The 18,949-nt window shown below is 40.2% G+C and overlaps 1 protein-coding gene across 1 annotated transcript in view; it reads left to right on the top strand.

Annotated features, from left to right (window-relative positions):
- Positions 1 to 18,949, top strand: part of LOC125459947 (uncharacterized) — a 218,389-nt gene that overhangs the window by 176,675 nt on the left and 22,765 nt on the right. The window lies entirely within an intron of this gene.

Here is an 18,949-nt window from a genome sequence, read left to right on the forward strand (position 1 = left end):
GCAGGATTAACAGAATTTCTGAAGCAAATAGAAAGAGAATGAAAGATTTGGACATTTTAAGATTACTTAGGCTCTAGTGTTAATATAACAATCTCGAAAACTAAGCCATCAGAGATGAAAGAAGTAGTGACAGACTTGAGAAATTTGTGAATTAAGAATCATTCATGTTGAATAAGCATGTGGACATGAAGCAATATGACTTGCAATCTCTGGGTGTAGATGGCCAGAGGCAGTCAAATGTGAGTGTTGAAACTCACTGCAGTTTTGTTAGCCTTCAGTCTACAATGGTTAAAGGTAGGGGAAATTTCTGTGGTAGTGGTTTCGGATAATCTTTTGGAATGTATAGTGGTTGTAGTCTATAATATTGTGGTTTTGTGTTACAATAAAAAGAGTCATTGCTTAATATTTTTGCACTGATTGTTTGACATCCAGATGTCTTGTTTACGTCAATAGATATTTAGTGTTTATTTTAAATCACTTCTAATACTATGCAAATAAAGTACAAGTGGTGAAAAGAATTTGTCCAATAAATATCCAATTCAGTTCTTGTGTTTTGTCTGCTCATAGCATGCCAATATTTCTTTGAAAAACATTGTGATCTGTTTAAGAATATGCAGCAAACCCCAGCTTACGTAGAATATCCAAATCCAAAAATGTTTAAGTACTAAAACTTTTGAAGACATGACTAAAAGAAATATAAATGAATACATTAAAGTACAAAATGAACATAAATGAAACCTAAAGCACATTGACATCTCTAAGCCATTAATCAGAATGTACAGAAATTTTATTCATTATTTATAAGCACAACTGGAATACAATTCCATTGTCGTTTACAGTTAAAATTAGAAAAATGATGGCACTGAAAATTCAGAAAATAAGTTGATATTATTACTATTGTAAATACAATCCGATCCAATCCAATCCAGTAATTGTAGAGAAGAGAAATGATATTGTGACCACTACCATTTAATATTCAGTACTACGGCCTATCATTCTAACTACCTCATTGTAAAGTACAAGCTAAGAATGAAAAAAGGGATATACCATTCCCATGGTGTTTTGAGTTAGATTTTTGACATTTCTAATGACCAACTGCATGACTGTCTGAAAAAGATGCACTTCATAACTACATTTCAGATATCAGTTTGCTTCTAAGCAAAGGCACCAAATGTTTTGAGGTAGAACCAAAAAGAATACAGTCAATAATCTAACACAAATTAATTTAAATGTTTATTATATATTTGTGATTCTGTGTAAATCTGTTTTGACAGTTGGAAAATGTCTGATGTATTCTTAATTGCAATATTTATAAAGTTTACAAAATTCTGCAGTTTGTTCTAGGTAAAGGAATATCCATGATTAAATGCAAGTTGAAGTGTGACATTTCATAGTCTTCAATTTAGGAGTTTTTCTCATAGAGACAGGCATAGCTGTAAAGGGTTCAGAAGTGGTTCAGAAGTGTGCTGTCTGTTTTTGATGGTATACAAGACAGCTTTCATCTGGCATGTTTGCTCTGCCAACATTGATATTGGCTTTATGAAAATACAACTCCTACCCAATAATGTAAAGCTGTATTCTATTTGCATTTCATTACAGTTGAGTGAACAGTAAAAGGGTGTGTGGGCTACTTACTGTGAAAGGAGCACACACAAAATTAGTGTCATTCATCAAAGATTTCTTTATATACAGTATTCAGTATTTACACACAATGTTCAACCACACCTTTGTGCTGTACTGAGTGCCTCCTAGGGAATACAAGAACCCATGATAGCAGTTTTAAGATAATATTTCTTTAAATACCAGATACAAAAATAGCAATGAATGAACTCCAAGCTATGAAAATGCCAAACTGTTCTAAAGAAAACAGGTTATATTGAGACTTTTTCAATGGCATCAGAGAAAGGAACTGAAGTTTTAAAATCCTATGCCAATTTAACTTTGTAAAGCAATTATTACTCCCAGATTTGCCACAAAATCGACCTTAGGATATGTAATTACAATTTCTGTTTTCACAGCAGCATATTTAAGGTTGCAGAGTACTGGCAACATTTCAGAAATCTTAGGTAGAGGTAAGACAAAGATATTGCACATTTTATCTTATTGTGAGTGTCTAACTTAGTCACCCAAATTGAATTTAATCAAGTGGTGTAAAAACCCCTCAACAGGGCAACAGGGTAGCTACAAATAAGTTTGAGAATTTGATAAATGGCTTTAAATGATATTTTAATGACTTTAAAGAGAACTTAGGCCTGTCCTATCAGCCTTCAACTAAAGCTTTAGCATTTAGCTGACTTTTGAACTTCAGTTAAGATTTCTCCACACAAATTTTCAGTGCCACCATCACGCCATCTGCAAACATGTTAAGATATCAATTAAGATACACTGGTGTCTTTGTGCTTGATGTTGAAAATCATCCAGATTGCAATCCACTAGCATTATATGCATGTTCATTTATGTTTTATGAGATCACAGACAAGCTGAAATAATACTGTTGCACAACTGATGAGACTAATCCAATGTAAAAAAAAGTCACAAGCAATTTGAAAGATGATGTTACTTTTGAAAAATTGTTTCATGTTATTTATGTCAATTAATCCAGATTATTTAAAAAAAAACAGATGTCAGAAATCTGAAACAAAAACTGAAAATGCTGCAAGTTCTCAGCCAGTCTGGCAGTATATATGAAGGGAGAAACAGACGGGTCATTGACCTGAGATACTATCTTAGTTAATCTAGATAAGAGACTTTCAGAAATAATTTTAAAATGGCATCCTTATGTCTCATAAGAAGTAATGGTAACAAATTTGCTTCAGAAGAAACACATTGGTCACCTTTCATAACTATTGGAATCTGCTCTCTGAATTTTCTTAGTCTTAACTTGAACCTTTTATGTTTGATTTTATGAGACTATTGTGAGGGCAAATATTTGATTATATATTCAGATGATGTAATATAATTGTTCTAAGAATTTTAAAAAATATGCGCCTTTTAAAGAAGTTGCTAATGAAACCAGGAAAAACATCTTTGAAATTCTGAAAGATTCTTGGCAAGCAATACTGAACAATTTTTAGGCAATGCATGCATACTGTCTTGCTGTTCAGTTAATTAACAAACTAATTGTTTGTACCAGCAGATCAGGTTAATTTTGCTTTGCAAAGTGATGACTGTGGAATGTCTAGAATAAATGGAACCTTACACCATTCGGATGAATCAATAAACAATCATTCATATTTTTTCCTTCCTTTTAACACTGGACCTTTATTTCTCATGGACTCTGTCCGAGTACACTAGAACCCAAGGTAAAAATGAGGAATGCACAGCAGGACTTAAATATTTCTAATTGCTGAAGTTTTGACAGGTTGGAATTTGGTGCTATTTCTGCAGTGAATCTGTGAGTCTGCACTAACGTCTTTGTTCTGGGTTCTGTATGAATGATTTCCTAATATAATTTTAGTTCCTTGCAAACCCTTATATTTACTTCAACTTGATGCATATTTCTGGTTGTTGACCTTAATTGCCGCATCAAGCAGAACTTGTAGCTGTGGCGTGCACTAAATGGTTTCACAGTTAACTGAATGCCAGTATGATTAACGGAAGTTTTAACAGTTGGCTTTGAAATGACACTCGCAATGCTGTGCTATTTTTCACAGCCGAGCCAAAGTTTGGCTGGCGGAAGAGTCTGCTGGCAATTCAACTCTACATTTAACCAGCCTAGCAATGGCCCAACTACTTCAAGCATTTAGTCAATGCCTGTGTAGCTTTTCTTTCATTTGGATGTAAATACATTTTGCTGCTCCAATCCTTTCATTACATTAAGATTGTGCAACAAATTGATGCTCATATGTTTTACTACTTTGTTGAAGATGTGCAACAGTATTGCATGTGAAATGTTTAGCTATTTTTAAAATCTTTGCAAATGTATAATTTTCATTCATTTACTATGTGCAAAAATAGTTTGGACATTTTGTAGTATGGTTGATCAGATAGGTAGTAAAAATTGAGCTAATATTCCTCCGGTTCCAAATTCCATTCATTAAAGACAAATAGCTAATTTGCTGAAGTATTTTTGAAGAGGCAGCAGAGAGGTTTTATGGTGGTAATGTTATTGATAATGTACATGAACTTGTAAAAGTGCTGCGTGTTGGATTTGTAAGCAAAATTATAGCTCAAAGAGTTAAGGGAACACGGACATGAAATTTCCTAAATGATAGTAAAAAGACAGTTGAGGTTAATGGAAGATTTTTCAAACTTGATGAATGTTTGTAGTGAAGTCATTTATGTGCAGAAGCTGGCCATTCAGTCCTTTGAGTCCATGCTAACTCCCTATGGAGAATTCATTCAGTTTTATTCTGTCCTTCAATTGCCACGGTCCTGAAAGTTTATTTCCTTCAAGTACTCATCCAAAATCCTTTTGGAACCTTTGATTATTTCTGCTCTCACCACATTTGCATACATTGAGTGCAACATTGTTAGCTCTGTTGTGACTCTAAGGACTAGTACTGATGATGTCAGAAGTAGATGAAGTGTAAGATCCAAGGGACTTACTAAGAGAATAAGTCCACAACATTCTATGAGCTCAGCAAACAACAATAAGCAATGTTCAAACATTAATATCATTTACAAAGCATGTACAATTTATTTCTAATATCCAGAATTAACATGTGGTAAATATGGCCAAACATCCCTTGGTCACATGTCGAATAGTAAGTGCAATCAAGACTGATCCCAGTTTTTCTTAGCAATTCCTCCCAGACATTGTTGACATAGTTGGACAGCAAATGTCAATAAACTTCAGAAGGAATTACAATTCATCATTTTGGTTGATCAGGCCTCGAAACTCCTTCTTAAGAGCCACTCCATCATTGACCACTTCAATGACTGTCCTGTTTCTGATCCATAACCCTCTCTTCCTGGGTCTCTGTTCCACTACATTTTAAAAATGTATTCCAGTAATTGGTCACAAGCATAACTCTAGCTCTTAACTGATGGCTAGCTTCACCAAGCTTCACCTAGCTTTCCCTCAATGCCAGTCTTGCTCAGTTGGATCAGACAATTATGGATTTTTAGCGTTTCAACTCCCACATTAATTGCACTTAAGTAATAACGTTCACAGGTTTCCACCCCACCCCCACCCCCGCCCCACCACCTCCTTATGCATCTCCCAACACAGAGCCAGTGACCTCCCTTCTTTCTCATGGCAGATAACTGCCAAGAACTACTTCGTGCAATTTGACCACTCATTCAGCCACTCATTGCTTTTGACTCCTCACTAAGACCCTTCCACAGAATCTGTAGTTCAGCTGTTTTCCTGGCAGTACAGCTAACACAAAAGATGGAGTCTTTATCTGTTTGTTTGATTTTTCACTCCTTCTCCCACTCATGGCCTGTAACCTTTGAACTTTTCTCTTCAGTCACCCATGAATTGCCCTGAGTGACCTATTGAAAACCTTATAAAGAGCCCTTCCCCATTGTAGGTAGAATTGAATGTTACCACCTAGCAACTCTTGGAACTATCTGTTCTGTAAATATTACCAATTGTGAATTGCTGGTTTGCTCAGTGTAAACAAATAAATGCAAGTAAAGGATTTCATCACACCACACATTATATACAAAAAAAGTTCTTCCTCATGTACTTCTGTTTCACTTACGCAAAATCTTAAATCAGGGTCTACCAGTTTTTGAACAATCAGTTGACCTGAGAAGAGTTTTCTAATCCTGTCTCATTTAAGCCTGTCATAATATCGCACACACTTTTAAAATTCCCATTCAAGCTCATTTGTGCTTCAAGGACAACATTTTTAGTCCTTCAACCTAATCTTGTAACTAAGCACCTCTCCACCAGTCTTTTGAACAACTCTAGTGATCTCATTTCCATCCATCCCAGCCCATAACCCCATGGGTCAGAAGTTGAAATATGCATTGAAACCCATGTTTTTCCTGATATATGTTTTAAGTACTTGCCTTGGTGTAACATCACAATTTCAAGTTTGTAGATGGTATGAAACTTGAAAGCATGTGAATCATGAGACAAATAGAGTAGAACGTTTTTATAAGCTCGAAGCTCAAACATATTTATGGAATGGGTAGACAATTAACAGATGAAATTAAATGCAAAGAAGTGTGAAGTGATTTAGTTTGACAAGTAGAACGTGGAGAGAAAATAAACTAAAGGGTACTATTCAAAAAGAGTTTCAGGAAAGAGTTGAGGAGCAGAGGGACCTGGACATTGTAAAGTTCATGTCTCTTTGATTTCTGACTTTTAATTTTGAGTCTGAATTTGATTTATTGTTCTCACATGTACTGAGATACAGTAAAAAGTGTTGTTTTATGTGCTGTGCAGGCAGATTGTACCATATAAAGTGCATCAGGCTAGCAGAATAGAGTGTAGAATATGGTGTTACAGCCACAGAGAAGGTGCAGCAAGAGCTCAGAATTAACATTTGAGAGGTCTATCCAAAACTCTGCTAACAACCGTGAAGAAGCTGCTTTTGAATCTGTTTGTACGTATATTCAAACTTATATATCTTCTGCCCAGTAGAAGCAGGTATAAGAGAGTATAGCCAGGGCTGGGGAGGTCTTTGATTAGAATGAAGTGAGAAAAGCACTTTTATTAAGAAGCAAGAATTCCTGCATGGTTTGAAAGCCAAGTAATTTGATGCTCATTGTGAACACAGTCTGTACACATTGGATTACAGCAGTGTTTGCAGACAAACAAGAATCAAGGGATTCTGTACTGAAGGAGCTCTGGTTGGCAAAGGAATCTGATTGATTTGTGGACCAGTGGCTAGTGATGATTAGAAAGGCTGCCAATAACCATGTAATTGTCTCTCAGGTAACTAAATAGCTTTGGGCTGGCAACAACATACTAAAAAACCGTTACATTTCCACCAGCCATGGAACTGTCTCTTTTGTGCAATAAACCATTTCAGATCTGAAGAAAACCTGTTTACCTTTCCATCAACAGTTCTTTCAGCTGTGACTTTTAGTTGTCAGGTCAAAGACTGTTTTTTAAAAGGAAACCAGCAAATCTGCTTTTCCAGTGTGCTGTCAATCCATAATCTATATTATTCTTTTACTGACTATAATCTGTGTGTGTGTGTGTGTGTGTGTGTGTGTGTGTGTGTGAGTATAAAGTGGTGTTTCAATGTACTTTCTATATTATTATGATTTTTTTTACTGTTTATAATCTGTGTGATAGAGAGCGTGTGTGTGTATGTCTGTCTGTGAGTATAAAGTGGTGTTTAAATGTACTTTATGGTTTCATTAACAGAGACATACACTGACGTTTCATAGCTGTTTACCTGTGCCTAGAATATAATTACTTTTAATGGATAGTATTTTTTATTAAGAATAAGAACCTGGACATGCTTTCTGACAACCTAGGTCTAGATGACAGGTAAATTGGGGATTAATCTGATTAACTTTTGCGCTGACTTCAGGAATAGCAGGGCTTGATTTCCAGAGTGCTACTCCAGTGAGGTATGACAATGTAAATGTGCGTAATTTATCAAAGGTTGGACAAATTGTCAAGTCAGTGGCTAACAAAGGATACAGTATTTATCAAAAAGTCATCAGCAGAGAGTTCAAGAGCAAGAAGGTTCTGTTAAACTTGTTTAATACGTTTATTCCGCTTCATCTGGAGTATTACATCCTGTTCTGGCTGCTGTACATTAGGAAATATTTGAAGGCCTTGGGGAAAAGTGCAGAAAAAAATTACAAAAAATGGTTTTCACGATGAACTTCAGTTATGAACCTAGGTAAGCTGTGGCTATTTTCTTCGAATAAGAGAAGACTGAGAGGTGATTTGGAGAAGTGTTCAATGTCAAGGGGTCTGAAAAGAGTAGACAGGATATAGGCTGTTCCTGCTCATGCAAGAGCCAAGAGCAAGAGGGCACTGCTTGAAGGTATCAGAGATAATGGGAACTGCAGATGCTGGAGAATTCCAAGATAATAAAATGTGAGGTTGGATGAACACAGCAGGCCAAGCAGCATCTCAGGAGCACAAAAGCTGACGTTTCGGGCCTAGACCCTTCATCAGAGAGGGGGATGGGGAGAGGGAACTGGAATAAATAGGGAGAGAGGGGGAGGCGGACCGAACATGGAGAGTAAAGAAGATAGGTGGAGAGAGTGTAGGTGGGGAGGTAGGGAGGGGATAGGTCAGTCCAGGGAAGACGGACAGGTCAAGGAAGTGGGATGAAGTTAGTAGGTAGCTGGGGGTGCGGCTTGGTGTGGGAGGAAGGGATGGGTGAGAGGAAGAACCGGTTAGGGAGGCAGAGACAGGTTGGACTGGTTTTGGGATGCAGTGGGTGGGGGGGGGAAGAGCTGGGCTGGTTGTGTGGTGCAGTGGGGGGAGGGGACGAACTGGGCTGGTTTAGGGATGCAGTTGGGGAAGGGGAGATTTTGAAACTGGTGAAGTCCACATTGATACCATATGGCTGCAGGGTTCCCAGGCGGAATATGAGTTGCTGTTCCTGCAACCTTCGGGTGGCATCATTGTGGCACTGCAGGAGGCCCATGATGGACATGTCATCTAGAGAATGGGAGGGGGAGTGGAAATGGTTTGCGACTGGGAGGTGCAGTTGTTTGTTGCGAACTGAGCGGAGGTGTTCTGCAAAGCGGTCCCCAAGCCTCCGCTTGGTTTCCCCAATGTAGAGGAAATACGGGAGACGCGGTCAAGGGCGTTCTCGATCACTGTGGGGGGAAAGTTGCATCTCAGGCAACCAGCTTGTAACTGATGTCCATTTCAAGCCCACCGACTCCCACAGCTACCTGGAATACACCTCCTCCCACCCACCCTCCTGCAAAAATTCCATCCCCTATTCCCAATTCCTCCGCCTCCGCCGCATCTGCTCCCACGATAAGACATTCCACTCCCGCACATCCCAGATGTCCAAGTTCTTCAAGGACCGCAACTTTCCCCCCACAGTGATCGAGAACGCCCTTGACCGCGTCTCCCGTATTTCCCACAACACATCCCTCACACCCCGCCCCCGCCACAACCGACCCAACAGGATCCCCCTCGTTCTCACACACCACCCTACCAACCTCCGGATACAACGCATTATCCTCCGACACTTCCGCCATTTACAATCCGACCCCACCACCCAAGACATTTTTCCATCCCCTCCCCTGTCAGCTTTCCGGAGAGACCACTCTCTCCGTGACTCCCTTGTTCGCTCCACACTGCCCTCCAACCCCACCACACCCGGCACCTTCCCCTGCAACCGCAGGAAATGCTACACCTGTCCCCACACCTCCTCCCTCACCCCCATCCCAGGCCCTAAGATGACATTCCACATTAAGCAGAGGTTCACCTGCACATCTGCCAATGTGGTATACTGCATCCACTGTACCCGATGCGGCTTCCTCTACATTGGGGAAACCAAGCGGAGGCTTGGGGACCGCTTTGCAGAACACCTCCGCTCAGTTCGCAACAAACAACTGCACCTCCCAGTCGCAAACCATTTCCACTCCCCCTCCCATTCTCTTGATGACATGTCCATCATGGGCCTCCTGCAGTGCCACAATGATGCCACCCGAAGGTTGCAGGAACAGCAACTCATATTCCGCCTGGGAACCCTGCAGCCATATGGTATCAATGTGGACTTCACCAGTTTCAAAATCTCCCCTTCCCCTACTGCATCCCTAAACCAGCCCAGTTCGTCCCCTCCCCCCACTGCACCACACAACCAGCCCAGCTCTTCCCCCCCACCCACTGCATCCCAAAACCAGTCCAACCTGTCTCTGCCTCCCTAACCGGTTCTTCCTCTCACCCATCCCTTCCTCCCACCCCAAGCCGCACCCCCAGCTACCTACTAACCTCATCCCACCTCCTTGACCTGTCCATCTTCCCTGGACTGACCTATCCCCTCCCTACCTCCCCACCTATACTCTCTCCACCTATCTTCTTTACTCTCCATGTTCGGTCCGCCTCCCCCTCGCTCCCTATTTATTCCAGTTCCCTCTCCCCATCCCCCTCTCTGATGAAGGGTCTAGGCCCGAAACGTCAGCTTTTGTGCTCCTGAGATGCTGCTTGGCCTGCTGTGTTCATCCAGCCTCACATTTTATTATACTGCTTGAAGGTAATTGGCTTTAGAAGCAAGGTGGCATTACAAAGAACATTTTTTACACATTTAGCATATGAGGATCTGGAATGCACTATCAGAAAATCAGACAACATTCTCTGTTCAATTTTATTTGTTGCGTAGGCTTTGAAGGTCCATGCCCAACAGTGTTTTATGGGGAGAAAGTGGTGGATTTCGTTTTTCGGCCAGCCAGTGTAGACAGAGTATGTTGAATGACACTTCCTATGCTGTAATAATTCTGTAAGAATTGTGAGATGGTTTGCGATTTTAAGGTTTGCAAGATGGTGGCCAGTTAACAGAGCTGCATGTAGACTATTTTCCAGGGCCTGCCTGCTACAATCTGCTCTCCTTCTTTGTTTTACTTTTGCTTCTGTTCTTCTCTTCTGCTTTATTTTCTGTTTTCTTTGGTCTTTCTTTCTTCTTTTCTGTTGTGGGTTGGTCAGCAACACTAAACTAGCAGTGGGAGCAGGCTGCTTGCAGAATAGATTCTCCCAGTGATAGGAGGCTGGTGGCAGTGAGTGTGTTCTCCTGCCATTCAGGGCCTGTGGAAGGGACAGTGAGGTCGTGCTCCCATTGTTTGGGGCCAGTGGCAGTGAGTTCATTCTCCTGGTGTTTTGGGCCAGTGGCAGTGATAGCAAAGTTCCTCCAGTGACCAGGGACAGCAGCACTGGCAGCAGAGACTCAGCACCGGCAAGGGGACATCTGCAGCCCAAGCGGGATTGTGGCCTGGCAGCGGTCTGGACTGACAGTGGAGCCAGGGACCCTTGATGCGAGTCAGTGAAGTGGGCCCAGTGGTGAAGAGATGGTGCCTAAAGTGAGGCGACTGCTACATTGGTGGATCCAGTGCAATGGAGGTCTTCCTTGCCAGCATGGACTGAGTCAGAAAGACTGATATTCTGAACTCTATTTTTCTGATGCATTCCTATGACCTATAAAGTTGGACTAGTTAATTTTTCACTTGTCTGATTTGGTTCCTAGGAATTTCATCTGTACCTAGGTACCTTTGTATTTTAGATGGCGCTGTATCGCAGTGACTATAAACTTTTCACTGTACTCATGTGAGAACATGTGACAATAAATCTAATCAAATCCAATTCAATAATTCAATATTCAAAATCACATTTGGGAATTCCCAGGATGATCGATGTCAAAGCAACTATTTTAGTGATGGGTTTAAAATTGGAACCAGGGATGAACAGCCTGAGGAATTTTAAACTTGGAAGAGATTACACCATTTGATTACTGTATTTAGTATTAAATGTAAAAACAGTTTTGATGGATCTTTCGGTTTCTTAGAATTGTTTGCATAACAGTGTGTAAAACATGTTTTCCAATTATCGAGAATTTAAAAAAACCCTTACCCACCCAATCTATTAGATTTGATAATACTACTGATGTCAATTCAAGATTTTGACTGTGAATGTGAACATTAAGCAGAACGTGCACAGTTAAATTTGTATTGACTTGTGCACAGAATTCATCAGCAGTGCCCTAGGTACACTTTGATTCCTGAGATGAAGGTGTTTTTTTTCGTGCACGAAGGTTAGGCAGCTTCGGTTTATAGTTATTAGAACTCAGTAATAATGAGAGGTAATCATATTGAGACATATAAAATTCAGTGGATCTAACAAGGAAGACGCAGAGAAATTTTTCTTCTCGTGAGAGATAGCTGAGACATGAAGATAGCAGAGAAAATGAAGTTTCCACTTTGTAATGAGTTCTGTTAAAACCTCAATGGAACATGTTCAGAAAGGTTCAGATAAGAAAATTATATCTTTAAATGAAATAACTTCAGTGGAAGCTATATTTGTGGGCAATGGTACAAGTGTGCAACTTTACAGCAACCTGTTTGGGTTTTCATTTAACTTCACAATTGGCTTTCACAACACCCCATATCATAAATTATGTTTTTTTTTAGTTTCTTCCTACATCCTAAGTACACACATGCTTGAAAATCTCCATAAATATAGGAACTGTGGGCGAGATATTTGATCCCAGCATGGGTACCTTGAGTCAGAAGGTGTCCCAGCAGGGTGAACCTAACTTGCCAGAAAGAACCTGGATCAGCTCTGGATACAGATTGGAGGTGACCATAGCAGCTGCCAAGTGCCAAAGTGCCTCAGTTCTCTGGGACTTTTTAACATGAGATCATCTTGTGCTCGGATAATCCCAACCAATTCCTATGCTCCATCCATCTCAAAGCCATGGCCCTGTGTATTGTCTATGCCAACGCATGAATCTCCACATCATCATGAGGCCTTTTGCTTCTATGCCAACACAATCGACACCCCATGTACCCCATCCAGTACCCTTCCCCCTTACACCTCCTATGTCAACTCACCCAATATCCACCATAGGCATACCTGATGTGAGTTGAAACAAAATAAGTACCTAAGTATCTATTATGGTTTTAGGTATTATAAATATTTCCATTCATGAATACCCAATCAAAATCTTTAAAAGCCTATCAAGTACTTAGTTCCTCATCAGACAAACAAAATAATATTCATAAGCCCCTCATTCGTAACAAATAATCTTTTAATAACGGCAGTTCAACTTATAATTATTTATCACCTCCTGTTGGAATAATTGTAAATTGTAGAAAATGCCACACCATTAATGATAGTATAATGTTAGCCCTTGGGGTAATGGTTTAAAACAAAAGCTATTGTAACTGCTAGAACTGAGGTTTATTTTTTCCAACACTCGCCTATATGGAGTGTTTCTTTCTCATAAGTGAAAAATTTAGGATTGCAAAACTTCACAGCATCACTGTATGACATATGTCATCTGACCTTCAATAGATTAGATTAGATTACCTACAGTGTGGGAACAGGCCATTCAGCCCAACAAGTCCACACCGCCCCTTGAAGCATCCCACCCAGACCCACTCACCCATAATCCACACACCCTTGAACACTACAGGTAATTTAGCATGGCCAATCCACCTAGCCTGCGCATCTTTGGACTGTGGGAGGAAACTGGAGCTCCCGGAGGAAACCCACGCAGACAAGGGGAGAATGTGAAAACTCCACACACAGTCGCCCGAGGCTGGAATCGAACCCGGGTCCCTGGAGCTGTGAGGCTGCAGTGCTAACCACTGAGCCACCGTGCCACTCAAATAGCATTTATTTTTCATCCATAAATTTGTTGCACCCACGCTGTGGGAAAAGGCACTTGTTACAGTGAAGATGGGGTCTGTTTGAACTCAGTACTCAGTTTAAATGGTCCTACTGAGTTTGGATTTCCAACCACCAGCAAAACTGGAATCCATCAGAGAAGGGTGCAGGACTTCATGTCTGCTATTTTAAAGTTATGCAGAGTCACCGTGACACCATGAAAATTCATTGATCTGTTTAATGATGTAACATATACTTCCGGGATAATGCTGAAGAAAATTACAAGTCAATGCAGAGGCAAAATTTTGCAAAAAAATTATAAGCGATCTTTCCAATGTATCTTTTTCGTTTTCAATCTTTATTTTTTATTGTTTCTTAGTCACCTTAGTTTTCTTTAGGCAATGAACCTAATGCTTTTAACTAAGTTGGGAGTTTGGAGAGCATTGTCCATTCCCTGTTTGGATAGGTTATATAAGAGGTCCGCCTTCTAACAGTATGCTTTCATCTCTCAAGGCATCAACTTTCTGAAGCACCTTTGGTGATGATATTTAAATGAATCCACATAACAAAAATCAATGTTAAAAAACTTTGAAAATTTACTGGATGCTCAAACAACTGTCTTCCAGATGCTAGGCTCTGCCTTGAAGACAGGAAAGGGGCTTTCAAGGCATCATTCATTTCCTGAGGTTTGTCCTCCCCTCATGCATCATGAGACAGGTATAGAAATGGAAACATTGGTAGGACACAGGACTGTGGGCTGAAGCCAAACATGATTGTTAAAACCTTCCCTTTTTTTTAACTAAGCTGAGGCTAATCCATGTCTTGACATGTGATGAATCTGTCCACAAAGGGAGTTGAAGGCTTAATAGGGAAATGCAGGCTTACAGATCTGAACAACATCAGTATACGTATAGATAATAACCACAAGTGTGCAGATGAACTCATCAAGGAGTAGTACGTAAATGAGGAAGAGTATGGGGGAAAGGACTGATCCTCAGGAACCCTGGAAAGAGTTGTCTGGCAGGGACCTGAAGGATGTCTTCCCCTGGCATGAGAAATGGAGGCCAGGATACCAGGCTATACCAGCCAAGTTTCAGGTTGCCACCCAGGTTAATACAACCTCAGCCACCTGGTGGAATGTACAGCATGGTAGAAAGAACATCAATGACTTCTCCACTTTGCCAGCAGAAGTGACACCATCTTTTGTCCCGTAACTTGTACTCATGATATCTCTCTTCCTGTACCAACATCCCACCAAGCTCTAACACTCTCACTATTGCTTGCAACATCTTAACTCACTGTCATCCACACCAAACTCTGATACAACTAAATCTGCATGTCTTCTGCATTGCCTGTTCATTCACTCAGGACACCTCCCCATCACTACTGAAAGTAATTGCTACGCCACCTACTTTCATCTCCCTGATACCCAAACCTCTCTCATTCCAGGAGGAAAGCAACAGACAGTAGGACAGAAAGAATCAAGACTGATAGTGGACTTCCTGACATTCAGCATCTCACCCTTATGTGAAGAACATGATTTGACCACAGTGTTTGGTTGCCTAGCCGATTCCAAGCCCCTATACCAGAATCGGAGGGATCCTTGACTTAATGTGCTGGACCCCTGAGGGGAAGCTATCCCCATTGACTTGTCTGAGTCCTGCTGATAACCGCAACAAGCTTCTTCCTTTTGTGCCTGCACTGAACAGCAAGACGGAAGTAATTTGAGTAATTTGACGCCTCCGCTCGGTTCGCAACAAAATATTGTATCCATTGCACCCGGTGTGGCTTCCTCTACATTGGGATGCAGTGGGATGAAGCAAGACAATGCAAGGTAGAGGTGCTGTGAGCATCCAGGTAGGATCAGTGAGTTAATATAGTGACAGCGTACAAACAAACCAAAGATGCATCCTGGTCCAGTCAGTCCCTGAGTGTGCAGTGTTTTTCCTATAGCATTGCATTGATAGTGGCAGGTAGAGTCTAAGGTAAAACAGTGAAGTGCAGAACCGTTCTGTATGTTAATCGGAAATGTGTCATGAAGGTTGTGGATACAGGGTGCATATGTCAATGTTTGTGGATACTGGGTGCATGTGGCCAGTGCCCATAGTTCCTTGAAAGTGGAGTCACAGGGAGATAGGATAGGAAAGAAGACATTTGGTATGCTTGCCTTTATTGGTGAGCACATTGTGTATAGGAATTAGGAGGTCATGCTAGGGCTGTACCGAACATTGTTTAGGCACTATTGGAATACTGCATGCAGTTCTAGTCTCCCTGCTGTAGGAAGGATGTTGTGATACTTGAAAGGGTTCAGAAAAGATTTACAAGGATGTTGTCAGGGTTGGAGGATTTGAGAGCTAGGGAGAGGCTGAATAGGCTGGGACTGTTTTCTCTGGAGCGTAGGAAGCTGAGGGGTGACCTTATAGAGGTTCATACAACTATGAGGGGCATGGATAGGGTAAATATACAAGGTCTTTTCACCAGGGTGAGGGAGTTAGAGGGCATAGGTTTAAGGTAAGAAGGGTAAGATTTAAAGGGAACTTAGAGGCAACATTTTCACACAAGAGGGTGGTGCGTGTATGGAATGAGCTGCCAGAGGAAGTGGTGGAGGCTGGTAAAATTATAACATTTAAAAGGCATCTAGATGGGTATATGAATATAAAGTGTTTAGAGGGATATGTTCTGGTTTTACGTTGAGGTTTTTGTTTGGTAAGTTTGATAAAATAGAAAGCTGAATAATAATGAGGTGTTTAACAAGGAATAATCTCCTTTAATTGGCAACCTGTCACTGCCTAGCAAGAAGCCATGCCGCTTGCTATATCTCAGGGTCAGAAACCTGCGTTCATGTCCCATCTGCTCCAAAGTGTGACAAATTTGTTTGAACAGATTAAGAATATTTAAAAGATAGTCTAAATTGCTCCCTGTGTGGGCCTGGGCCTTGCCATAGTTCGCATTGCCCAGACCCCTATTAGATTCTGTCCAAAGCACTTGCCACATGACACACAAATTAATAAAGGATAATGTCAACAATAAATTCAGTTGAAGTTAGTGAAAAGCAATTTGAAGAGTTATGTTAGCAAGTTCTTCAGAAAAAGTGATTGGTACATCGAATGGATACCTCGACAGAGTTGTGGAAGAGAAAACCATAGAATCATTGAAGAAGCAATTGGAAGAGCAGTCAGATGAGAGTTTAGTCTCTTCTCAGATGAAATAATTAAGTTGGACTGATTTGCTTTCCTAATCTGTAATTATCTTATGAACCCTTGATCTGATTTGTTTTGATCATTTGAAAGTGTTTGGTCTTGATGCATTTAAACCGGATTTTCATTTTCTTCAGCTTATCTCCGGCTCTACTGCACCTTCCCTAACACAGCCTCTGATTTAAATACTTGAAAAGAAAATTAAGTAAAAATATTTGAAGCTTTACACAAATGTGTTATAATAATGTTTTGCCCCCCCTCCCGAATAATACTTCCCCAATACAGTTTTTGATACACCTGTGCTCTATTGCAAGGTTTAAATTTGTGAATGTTGTAGTGATTATAATGACAGCAAGCCAGCTGGACTTTCCAGAATAGAGTTCCCTGACTGGACCAGATTATAGCCCAAACAGGGACCCCTGGCTAACGGATAAAACAGGAGTGTTAGAGATTCTGTTCACTCTGAATGTTGACTCTAACGAGGCTGTGCTAGGGGTCAAGGGCTGGCCACGTGTAAATAAACGGTGACTTACTGACGGGATACTGGCCTCTGTGGAGTTATTTCAGATGTGATTCTGTTGATTCTATGTTTACAGTTTGCACTGTATGATCTGGGAGATCAAGAGGAAAAAGGAGGTTGAGCCAATCCAGGTTGATGTGGAGCAACTCATAGGCCAATCTTAACATGATAGTGGCAAAGATGCAGGTGCAGATTAGCAACAGTTTGGATTTATAAACTCTCTTTAATGTAGTAAAAAAGTTTCAAGGAATGTAATCAGGCAAAGATCAAAGGATGTATTAGGACAGTTGACTACAAGCTTGGCCAAAGAAGTTAAGTGCCATCTTGAAGATGAAAGGAGCGGCAAAGCTATTTAGGGAGAAAATTTCAAAGTTATGAAAGAAGTTGATATTGTAAGGGCATAAGGCCAAATTTGAAAGAACATAAGTTCTGAGAGGTTGTAGCACCTTAGAGGATATATAGGTTGTGAAGTATATGGCTGAAATTCCCTAAGTGCCTTTTTTAATGGAGCTCTAGTATACCAGCACATAAAGAAGCACCCAAAAGAGAGACTGCATAACTTTGTTTCTTTTTTTTAAAAAAAGTGTCTGATTTTCATTCTTTTGTCAATTTTGATGGTAATAGAATAAAAATTATACTTTTCTATTGAAGCAAAAGATGAGGAATAGTATTTTCATTCCTATTTACTGAAAATTTGGAGATGGGTGGATTATTTTAGTTCAACAAAACAGTAATGATACGAAACTGGTATTATGAAGTGTTGGTGCTTCAATGAATGTACCTTGCAGGCACTGTCCAGCCATAATCATAATTGTCCCTGACCTGCTCAGCACATTTTGCATATCTTAATGGATGATTTGTTTTGTTTTACAATTAGACATTTGTGGATTATGGAGGTCATGCCATTGCAGTTCTGATTTTCTGAAGCATGCAGCAGAAGTGCTGTAAGAAGGCCAGTAATTCTTGTGACTCAGGCAGTCTGCCATGTCAAAAGAATGATGAATGTTACAGGATAGTGGAGAATGTAATACTTCTGAGGGGTCGTGTCTTGTATTTACAATCAGCTGAAAAACACAGTTATAATTTATCGACATCTCAACATAAAGTTATTAAGTGAGATTTATTGCTGGCAATGATAAGGGTACTTAATAGCAGAGTAATCACATTGGGAGAAGAGGTTTAAAGTGATACTTTTTCTCACAACATCTAATTTAGGTCTCCCCAAGGAAACAGAAAGAAAAGAAGCAATACATGATTTTCATTTAATCTTTGGTCTGTTTACTGACAGGGATGAATCCATACAGTAAAGCAATACTTCATGGCTACATGGTGCTATTTTTCCAGATGGCTTAAGAGAACTTCATGATTATTCAATGTCTTTTGTGTGCAGTTTTTTTTAGATCTGATAATCTAGATTTTATTCTAACAATGGAATTGTGGTTGACACTGATCCTATGCAAATATAATAATCATTAAAAATGTTTTTACATTAGTCGAATTCATATAGGTAGTATGTTATAAATCAAAATTCATTGACTGCCAGACCATTTGAGTTTGATCACAACAGCTTCAAAGTGGCTATGATAAAACACACATATGAAAATGACATCAAAATAGGGTTTATTTTAATTAATCCTGAATGTTTCTGGTCAACATCTGCTGTGGTTTGTCCAGATGTCATAACATTATTTATCAAGACCAAATATCAGTGAATATTATCTTTAGGTGTTCCCAAATATAGTGATAAAATCTATCAAAATAAGTTGTCATTGAATGAATAATAGATTTTCATTGAATAACTAAATATTGGGAAAACATAGGTCATTGACTTCAGTGAAAAATGGGGACTGCAGATGCTGGAGAATCCAAGATAATAAAATGTGAGGCTGGATGAACACAGCAGGCCCAGCAGCATCTCAGGAGCACAAAAGCTGACGTTTCGGACCTAGACCCTTCATCAGAGAGGGGTCTCGGCCCGAAACGTCAGCTTTTGTGCTCCTGAGATGCTGCTGGGCCTGCTGTGTT

This window comes from Stegostoma tigrinum, chromosome 16, assembly GCF_030684315.1.
Source record: "Stegostoma tigrinum isolate sSteTig4 chromosome 16, sSteTig4.hap1, whole genome shotgun sequence".
Taxonomy (NCBI): Eukaryota; Metazoa; Chordata; class Chondrichthyes; order Orectolobiformes; family Stegostomatidae; genus Stegostoma; species Stegostoma tigrinum.